Source organism: Salvia miltiorrhiza, unplaced genomic scaffold, assembly GCF_028751815.1.
Source record: "Salvia miltiorrhiza cultivar Shanhuang (shh) unplaced genomic scaffold, IMPLAD_Smil_shh fragScaff_scaffold_141_1, whole genome shotgun sequence".
Lineage (NCBI taxonomy): Eukaryota > Viridiplantae > Streptophyta > Magnoliopsida > Lamiales > Lamiaceae > Salvia > Salvia miltiorrhiza.
The window spans coordinates 247,811-258,115 of record NW_026651417.1 but is presented as its reverse complement, the minus strand read 5'-3'; positions in this window follow the sequence as shown (position 1 = coordinate 258,115).

Below are 10,305 nucleotides of genomic sequence, written 5' to 3'. Positions count from 1 at the left end.
ACACGACAGTGTCTTGCCATCGTGTGCAAACCTCAATATTCCTTATACTCTTCCTCACGATGGGTGCCCACGGTGGGTTTATCTTCTCACGACCATCGTGTGAAGATAAACTCCTACAATGTGCAGCCACAGTTTCAACCATTCAACACCAAATTTCATTAACGAATCTTAGCAATAACACTTCCTATACTCATACAATCATGTACATTGTTCTCAACTTCAAATTAATGGTCGGATTCTGCTCGATTTCTACTCATTAAAGTCTATCGTGTGTTGTGTTTGCAAATTGAACTCAACAAAAGAGAGAGAGAAAGGGTGGGGACGGATTTGGGGTGGGGGGGACCGCAGGGTTTGTGTGTTGTGAGTTGTTGCTTTATTTTTCTTTCTTTTTTAATATATAATAAGGGTGTTTTAGTCTTTTCATTGATTTTGGTATAAAAAGCTTATACTCTTAATCTCTTATGAATGGGTGTAAAAAACTTCTAACTTTTTATATGAGGTATTTAAAAAGATTTCCCCCTATTTAAAATGAAAGATCACGAAATTATCATTAATTTGATATATGTTACACCATATGAAATAAGCATGTAATGATAATTTAAAGTTATAATATTTTTAAGTATTGATATTTTTTAAAAACTAAAAAAAATTATTTTTGTCCTCCCATTTTTTCTGTAATTATAATATTTTAATTTCAAATTATGTATTTATATTTATGTTATAGTAATGATTTATTTTTAATAGAACCCAATGTAACTAATATAAAGATATATAGATTATTTTGTAAATTTATTTAAAAAATTATAAAAGTGTCACATTGTAAACTAAAAAATGTTCGTTGATGCATTTCAAAATAGTAATAGCGCTCACATTTTTTTAACTGATTAATCACTCATTTAAACTAAAAGAAGTTAAGCACAAAACATGAAATATTTACTAGAAATTAGGTTTTAATAATGACGATGGTTAGTTATTAATTATTAAACGATTAGCTTATCACAATATGTTAGAATATGAATGATTTATGCTTAATTGTTCTAATTTTAGGGGTTTGCATGTGCATGCTTTAAGTTAAATATTCTGGAAATTGATGCGTTTTATGGTTTGTTTTATGCTTTGCAGGAGATTTAGGTTTTATAGATGGAATAGTGTAATTTTGGAGATTTTGGGTTAGAATGGCGTTTTTAGGCGCACTCTGGTGTTCAGAGCTGAAAAGCCCGCGTCAGAGCTGAAAAGCCCGAGCCAGAGCTGAAAAAGCCCGCGCAGAGCAGAGCTGCGCGGATGAGTCTATGCCAGAGCAGAGCTGACTTCATAGTCAGAGCTGAAATCTCCAGAGCTGAACTTCCCTATCAGAGCTGAAATCTCCAGAGCAGAACAAACTTGTCAGAGCAGAGCTAAACTCGATAGAGCAGAGCTAAATCATCAGAGCTGACTTACGCGCCAGAGTAAACTTGACAGAGCGGAGCTGGGAAGAATCGACAGAGCTGACTATTCTCCAGAGTCAACATATTTTTCCAGAGCTGAACTTTGCAGATCTGAACATATCAGAGCTAACTTTTAGCTCTGCCTTTTTCAGAGCTGACTTTTAGCTCTATCATACCCTTTCCAGAGCCGAACTTCCAGAGTAGCCAATTCTCGCCAGAGCTAAGATGACTTGCAGAGCACGATCTAGATGGACTTTCCTTCTCTTGCACGATTCTATTTCCTTAAGAGTCCAGTTTTGCATGGCAAGTTTGATGGTGATCAGGATTGGATTGAAGTCTATAAATAGGGCCTTGTTATTCATTGTAAAATTAATCCCTCTGCCCTAATCTTTAGTTTCCGCTAGGCAACCAAATACTTAGGTTTATTGCTTTCTTAGTTCTTAGTTTCGAATTCTGTTCTAGTTAGTTTATTATAGTTCTTTCAATTCATGTTTTAGTTAGTTCCCGTTTAGAGTTGTAATCACGTGACAGGTTGCTTCTCGAGACGTTTTACGGTATTTCGGTATTTAATTTAATTTACTTGCTTTGTTTAAATTATGCGTTTATTTAAATTCTGCTATTTCAATTATGCAATTTCAATTATGCTTTTTAATGCTTTCCTTTAAATTATGCAATTTAGTTTTATGCTCATTAGATTAGAAGTTTTAATTTACAAGTCTTTAAATTCCTAGTTAGTATTTAAATTCCAAGTTGCTTTTACTTTAAGTCCATTTAATCTTGCCTAGGGTTTAATAGTTTAATTTGCCTAGTTAATTCTCTAGTTTAAATTCAAGTTAAGTTTAAATTCACGTTAAGTTTACTTTCCAAGTGTTAGTTAATTTTACAACTTTTAATCCATAGTTTACTGTTTTCTTGTGACATAGTTAAAAGCCCTTAAAGATCTTTCTTGAGAGACGACATTGGGTTAGCTTACCACTGCTAGAGTGTCCTTGTCCTATTGCAAGTCAATCTAGAGGTGTTCTAGTTGAGTCAATGAAATTAAAAGCAGAATAGAAAAAATATCATGTATGAATCGTATAAAAACTTCTAAAATTATCTTATGACTAATATTTATATGGAGGGCGAAAATTTTTACCAGGGTTCAAATTTTTAATTTTTATTTATGACATTTTGATTATTATATTATGCATTTAGATTTATTTAATGTATAAAATTTATTAATAGGACAAAGTAACATTACCATCTCAAGGGTTTTATTTTTTCTTTAATAAAATTTCTATTTCAGCAGTACCATCAAACACAACAAATCACTACAAAATATAGTTTAATAATGTATCTATATATGATTTGTATTTATTTCTTATTATTATTTCAAATCCATAAATATTAAAAACATAAATTTAATACTATTATATTTTAAATATATAATCTGTGTGCATCGCACGAGTGGTATACTACGCAAAATATTGTGTGCGACCGTCGCACCGTATGCGACGGGTTGACCCGCGCCCGAATACAGACCCGGCCCGACCCAACATAGTAAAATATAAAAGCCTTTTTCCGATTTTCTTCTCATTTTGTGGGTATTTTTCTTCCGAAAATTCGCTCGTGTTCTTCTTCCTTCCAGAATTCTCTCGTCTTCTTCTTCGTTCCAGAGTTCGCTCGTCTTGTTCTTCAATCTGTGTCGAAAAATTGTTGTTTGTTGTTCTTCGATTTCTCGATTCACCAAAGTCACGAAGATCGCGACGGTATTTCTTTTTTTTTTCCTAATTTCTGTTAATTTTTGCGGCGTCTTCGTCTGGAAAGAGCACAACAAGGGCTGCGGATGCGGAGCTGCTCGTAGTGAAGGACTTGGACAACGGATTGGAGAGGGAGCCGCTCGTTCTGGGCGACGTGCGACCCAACTTATTACGATAGTTTCTGGAAATCGACCAATTTGCAGAGCTTCCTTCTCACTATATTTGTTAAGTCTTGATTAGCTTGGAAATAAATGGGTACAAAGTTCAGATTTTTAAGTATACATATTTCAATTTTACTCTCTTTTTCAATTTATCTTTTGGTTGTTGCCCTTTTTCCCTTCTTTTCTTCAATTAGAAACAACAAGAAGAATTACTTAGATTTTTTACTGGAATGGGAAAGTGTTGGTATGAAAAGTGAATTTGGAGTGGCGGAGCAAGATCTTTATTTTAGTGTTGGTATGAAAAGTGAGGATGGTGTTTCAAATGCCCCAATTCAAGCAATCTGCAGTTTCTATAATTTTTTTTGAGAATAGATCTTGGCTAGTGTTTTTTTTTTGAGAATAGATCTTGGCTAGTGTTGGATTGCTTTGATTTTGGGGGATAATTTTTTGTTTATTTCTAAATTATTGTGGTTTATAATTTTTTTTGTGTTAATTTTGTCATGTAGTAATTATTGTTGTAATATAAAGTAATTATTAACATGAAAAAAAGTAATATTTTAAAATGATTACATTTGTTCATAATAATTATTACTTTTATGAATGAGAATTTGTACTTTTATTTATTTGATGAAGTATTATCATAATAAAAAGTAATTATTGATATGCATAAATGTAATTTTTTTAAAATTACTACATGTGTTCACAACAATTATTGCTTTTATGAATGAGAAATTGTATTGTTATTTATTTGGTGAAGTAAATATTATATTATACTAAAAAAAAGTAATTATTGATATGCATAAATGTAATTTTTTAAAATTTTCTTTTAATAAATTAAATTTAAAATTTCTTAGTATTTTGCACTTTTTAATTAATAATATGAAAAGTACTACTTATTTTTAATGAAAGTAAACATTACGTCAAGAAAATGTAATACTTATAATGTATGAAAATAGTCATTTATCTGATTGTCGCAGCCCGCCATCTAGCCAATGATAGCGTAGATCGGGTATTGATACGACTAATAAAATGATAAGGTAAAACAAGTGAAACTAGATGACTCATCAAGCGGAAGCTACTAATAATTAATGCTAAAATAAATAAAATATCATCAACCTTAATAGAACTATTGTCGGCTTTATAAAACCAAAAGCATCAGTATTCTAGTCAACAAAAACAAAGGAAGTATAGCTAAATATTTACAGGGATTCTTATTGTTCAGGGTAGCACAGCAAAACGTGATCAGATTATATGTATGAAGACATATAGCTGAGAGTGACAATCCTAATTAAGTTCAAAGGAAATAGTCTTCCACTACTCACACTACCGTATACGAGCAGAATACGGTACTCAAAAATCGTATGAAACAACAAACCCTCCAGCAGTCCTCCAATCTCTCTCCTTGCTTATCCTGCACATTTAGAAATACATGCAGGGCTGAGTATAAAATACTCAGTGGACATAAGTCGAAGAATAAACAATCTCGCTCTTAGAGCTATAAATTTAACTTGCCATTTATACTTTACACAGGGGTTTTACTCAAAAGAACCTGTGTAAGCAACTGATAAATTATGAGCATCATAAAGTAATGAATGATAGACTGCAGTAAAAAATACTTAGCATATAGTACCACTTCTACAACTCATTATCATCAAGGTACTGAGAAATAGGCCTCCTTCTCAAGTACCGTAACCGACCGACCTGACAGTCGGCTCACAGTAATTTCTGACAGGCCAACCCGGTATACAGCTCACGGTTACCTCCGTGTACACAATCCCGCTTTTGGCAGGACCCGAAATCGTTTCATCCGTAGAGGGTAACGTACAGGCTCGTCGTCATCGAAACTTGGCAAGTTAATTAGTTCAAACATCAATTTATCTCAAATCATTTTTAAAGCTCACAAACATCAACATAATTATCATTTAGAAAATCAGTAATAAGGTTATTAGAAAGTAATGCCCACCTGGAAATCCTAGCTTTGGTTCTCGTACTTTGGAGTGATCTCAATTGCTCCCTCGACTCGTATCTTCAGTTATCATCATTGACGTAGACGGTTCATGTAATAAAATAAACGCCGATCAGACAAATCCTCACTAGGTTCACTGTTCTCATCTTAGTACTACTCTTCGTTTCCCATTGGTTCCTTGTAACTAATTACTCTTATAATAATAATAATACTTCCTAAATATTCATCGTTTCTACTCTCAACTCATCACCAAATTTTTAAGTCTAAACAGTCTATTAAGGAACAAACTCCTAGATACTCAAACCCAGATAACATCTAACAATCACATACTAAAGTTATGGCATTATAACACATTTTTTTAAATACATTCCCGATAATTCACATAATACTAAATGACACCATTATGTGTTTAACCATTATGTGATTAAATATCTCAATAAGACCAAATTCGGTTAAGTAAATTGAACTCGGAAAAAGTTTAAATATATATATATATATATATATATATATTCTCCATTAGCATTTTTGTGAATTTATGCGGTGTATAGTTATCGCCATTAACACATGAAATTATAATAAATGCCCATCCTTGACCTCATACCCTCTGTTTTAACTTCAAAGAATAAACTGTTTCATCTCGGAACTCTCCTGGGTTTGGGATTCATACCACTTGAAACCTCTTGAAGTCTAGTTTCATTTAAAAAAAATTAGGATGCAAAACTCTAAGTGGTTCAGGAGATATGACCATTTTCCCACAGCCTACCATATTCGACAGTTTTGTGCAACTGTAAGTTTTGATCTTTGAAAATTAGTAGATCTTGTCAAAATGACTTGAAAATTTATGGGTAGCTAACAAACATGTTCATCTCGTTCATATAAAAATTTGGAAACCAAAGCTCAGAGGATACTACTGAAAAGGGTGACTCTAGTATCTATTTCCTCCAAACTTTCGGTAGAAAGTTGCAGTTGGTGATTAATATTTTAACAGGGTATTAAACGATGTCCAAATGACTTCAATTTTACATGAACGTTCCTAACACTTATATATACTTACCATAAAATTTTCAAGATTTTTAGGTATCAATAACCCCGTCGAATTACATCAGGTCAGTAGCTTTTTAAGCTAGTCATATTAACTCATCAATTAGTTAATCTTAAGCATATAGCTAATTATACCCTATTTCCCATCAAACCAATTCATCATAATCTTTATCAATCATCTCTAATCATCATTTTAATCCATCAACTATCATACCTACAATCTCATAGGCTCATTTTCATACTCAAATCCTCACTTTCTTCATGAACTTCAAATTTCCAAACATCACACAAACTAACACCTTCAATAATCCATATACCCAAAATAAATCCATACTTTTCATGCAAAAGATTAATAAATAACATCTTAATAGCATGAATACACTCTCTACTTAAGGTTAGAAGATGAAAAATTTTAGAAGACTTCCAACCCTATTTTTTTTTGAAAAATTTGAAGAGAAGATAAGGTGATGTTTTCATTGTTTAATCCTCCATCTTCATGTTTATCAAGCTTAAATATAAGTAAATTCATGTGTTTAGAAGCTTACTCTATGATTTTTGAAGAGGAAAGTATAGCTCCTTCTTCTTGAACCAAGCTTTCAACCTCAAGCAAGCTTTTGATATAAAAATATATGTAGACTTTGAGCTTGATTTGGTAGATGATTATGGTGTAGTTTAGCTTGTGTAGTTTTTGTTTTTACCAACTCACTAATGGTGATGGATGAAAAAAAATTGGCAGAGAAGAGAGAGGAAAGGGACGTCCGCTATGAGGAATGAAAGAGAAGGGAGATGTTTTATTTAATCTCATTTACTTAGCCACCAAGTATTTGATATACAACACATGCTTAATTATCCACTTGCACAAAATATCTTATCCATTAGCTATGTTTATCCACTTGCTTTGACTCCCCTTTTTAAGTCAGTTCTGCACATTAATCTTGGTGACAGAGCTGTGAAAACTCGGCAAACAGAGCTGCCTTAGCTCAGATACAGCTCTGCTATCAGAGCAGAGCAGAGCTCAACTCCAGCTCTGCTGACAGAGCAGAGCAAAAGTTGGTTTTTTAGCTCTGCATCAGAGCAGAGCAGAGCTCGGGGTTTTAGCTCTGCATCAGAGCAGAGCAAAGCTCGGGGTTTTAGCTCTGCTATCAGAGCAGAACAGAGCTTGATTTCAGCTCTGCTTCCAGAGTTGAGCTCTTCAGCTCTGCTACCAGAGCAGAGCTCGGTTCTCAGCTCTGCTGCCAGAGCAGAGCACATCTCAACTTCAACTCTGCTACCAGAGCAGAGCTCGGTTCTCAGCTCTGCTGCCAGAGCAGAGCACATCTCAATTTCAGCTCTGCTACCAGAGCAGAGCTCGGTTCTCGGCTCTGCTGTCAGAGCAGAGCACATCTCAACTTCAGCTCTGCTACCAGAGCAGAGCTCGGTTGTCAGCTCTGCTGCCAGAGCAGAGCGCATCTCAACTTCAGCTCTGCTACCAGAGCAGAGCTCGGTTGTCAGCTCTGCTGCCAGAGCAGAGCGCATCTCAACTTCAACTATGCTACCAGGGCAGAGCTCGGTTGTCAGCTCTGCTGCCAGAGCAGAGCGCATCTCAACTTCAGCTCTGCTACCAGAGCAGAGCTCGGTTCTCAGCTCTGCTGCCAGAGCAGAGCACATCTCAACTTCTGCTCTGCTACTAGAGCAGAGCTCGGTTTTCAGCTCTGCTGCCAGAGCATAGCAGAGCTTGATTTCAGCTCTGCTTCCAGAGCAGAGCAGAGCTCGGCTATGTCACAGCTGCAACAACTATCAACAGAAAAGAAAAATTATTTTAACCTTGTTCAACCAGTATCTCGATAAACCCTTATTCTCTCAAAGTATTTCATTCACTAGTTTCATCATCAAAATATAATAACTCAATCTATTGGGATATCTCATCTCGTCATATGCTATTGTTTATATCTCAGTGCTCTTAATAATAAATCTCTCAATAATTATAATAATGAGGAAAAAGGCGGGGTGTTACACTGATATTCTAAACTCAATCAACCAAGTGTTTAGGGTTTAGTTTTCACGGTTTAGGGTTTAGAAAATTTAATATTTTGTATTAAATGAAATTAAATCCTTATATTAATATGAATATACATGTGTGCCAACAAATGTATATCTTATACTGATTGAAAGTAAATATTTGTATTATGAAATGTAAAATTGTTTTTTTTAATTAAATTTCAAATTTCTTAGTATTTTGCACTTTTTAATTAATAATAAAAAAAGTAATACTTATTTTCAATAAAAGTAAAAATTACGTCTAGAAAATGTAATACTTATATTGAATGAAAGTAAATACTTATATTAACATAAGTATACATTTTTGCGAATAAATGTATACCTTATGCTTATGAAAAGTAAATATTCCTATTATAGTTCAAGATTTAGTATTTAGGGTTTAGTGTTCAAGGTTTAGGGTTTAGTTTTCAAGGTTTAGGATTTAGTTTTGTATAATACTTTATATTGAATGAAGATAAATACTTATATTAACATAAGTATTATTTGTGCTAAGAAAAGTACATTTTATACTTATTAAAAGTAACTATAATCTTAACAAAAAATAATTATTCATAAGAAGAAATGTAATATTTCAATATTATTACTTTTTTCACGAAAATTGTTAATTTTATTCACGAAAAATTATAATTTTAATTATTTGGTTACGTAATTATAGTTAAAAAAAATAAACATTGATATGAGTAAAGGTAATATTAAAAAAAATGAAAAGAATAGAAAAAAGTGTTGAAAATAAAAAATTAAACAAAAAAAAATAAAGAAGCTAACAAAAAACTGACGAAAAACAAATAAAATGCATATATAAAGAAAACAAAAAAAAAATGCAAGAAAAAAGAGGAAAAAAAGGAAAAAGAGGTTAAAAATGAAAGAAAGGTGTATCCAATGGATTTTGAACCCGTGACTTGGAGGCTAAGAAGCGTGAGGTGCGAGCAGTTACCACTAAACCAAAGCAATCATTGGTCATATATTGTGAAAAATATTAATATAATTGTTTGTTTCGGGTCGGGTCGCGGGCCAACCCGTCGCATGCTATGCGACGGTCGCATAAGAGACCAACTGGGTATACTAATATATACATACATATATATATATATATATATATATAGGGGAGGACTACAGTAAAAACACTTTTTAAAATATAAATATAAACGTTTTTTAATGTACGAATTTTATCCAACAGGGTTACGAATTCATCCAACATGGTTACGAATTATGAAAAATAAATTTTTGCTACCTTTGGGATTCGAACCCAGGACCACGAATTCATCCCAAAGGGTTACGAATCAACCGTAGATCTTGATGATCTAAGGGCTGAAAATCATTTATATTTTATACACTTAAGAGTGTTTTTATTCTAGCCCTCCCCTATATATATATATAGGATTGAGTTAAAATAGAAACCACCCTTAAGATAAGAATGTAGAACTAATCTACACCCTTAATCAACCATAATTTAATGGCCATGATGAATTGTTAAAATATGTGACTAAATATTAAATAAATTTTTAATTAAATGAAAAGGGTAAAAAAAGTGATCAAATTAATGTTAGTGGCGTGAATTTAGGTTCATTTAGAACAAAATGTGTCTTCAACCATGAACTACATCCTTTCTATTGCCGATTGCTTCACTTCTCTTTTTCAAAAAAAAAAAAAAAAATACATGGCTTTCTTTAGTAATTATTCACCAAGAAAAAACGAAATGAACAAAGTCCATTTCGAAAAATAAAAAACCTGAAAAAAGATTTATCTTATTTGGTGTTCGATTTCCTTGTGTGTGCAGTTGGATAGTTCTTTGTGTGTTGATATATTCCTGGGGAAAAAAATTTGGATCTAAAACAGTACACAATTTTTTCAAAGTGCATGTATTAAAAGAAAAAATGCAGTTCAATTTTTTGGGGGGCAAAATTAAAATATATAATTTAGTGCACATTAAAATATAG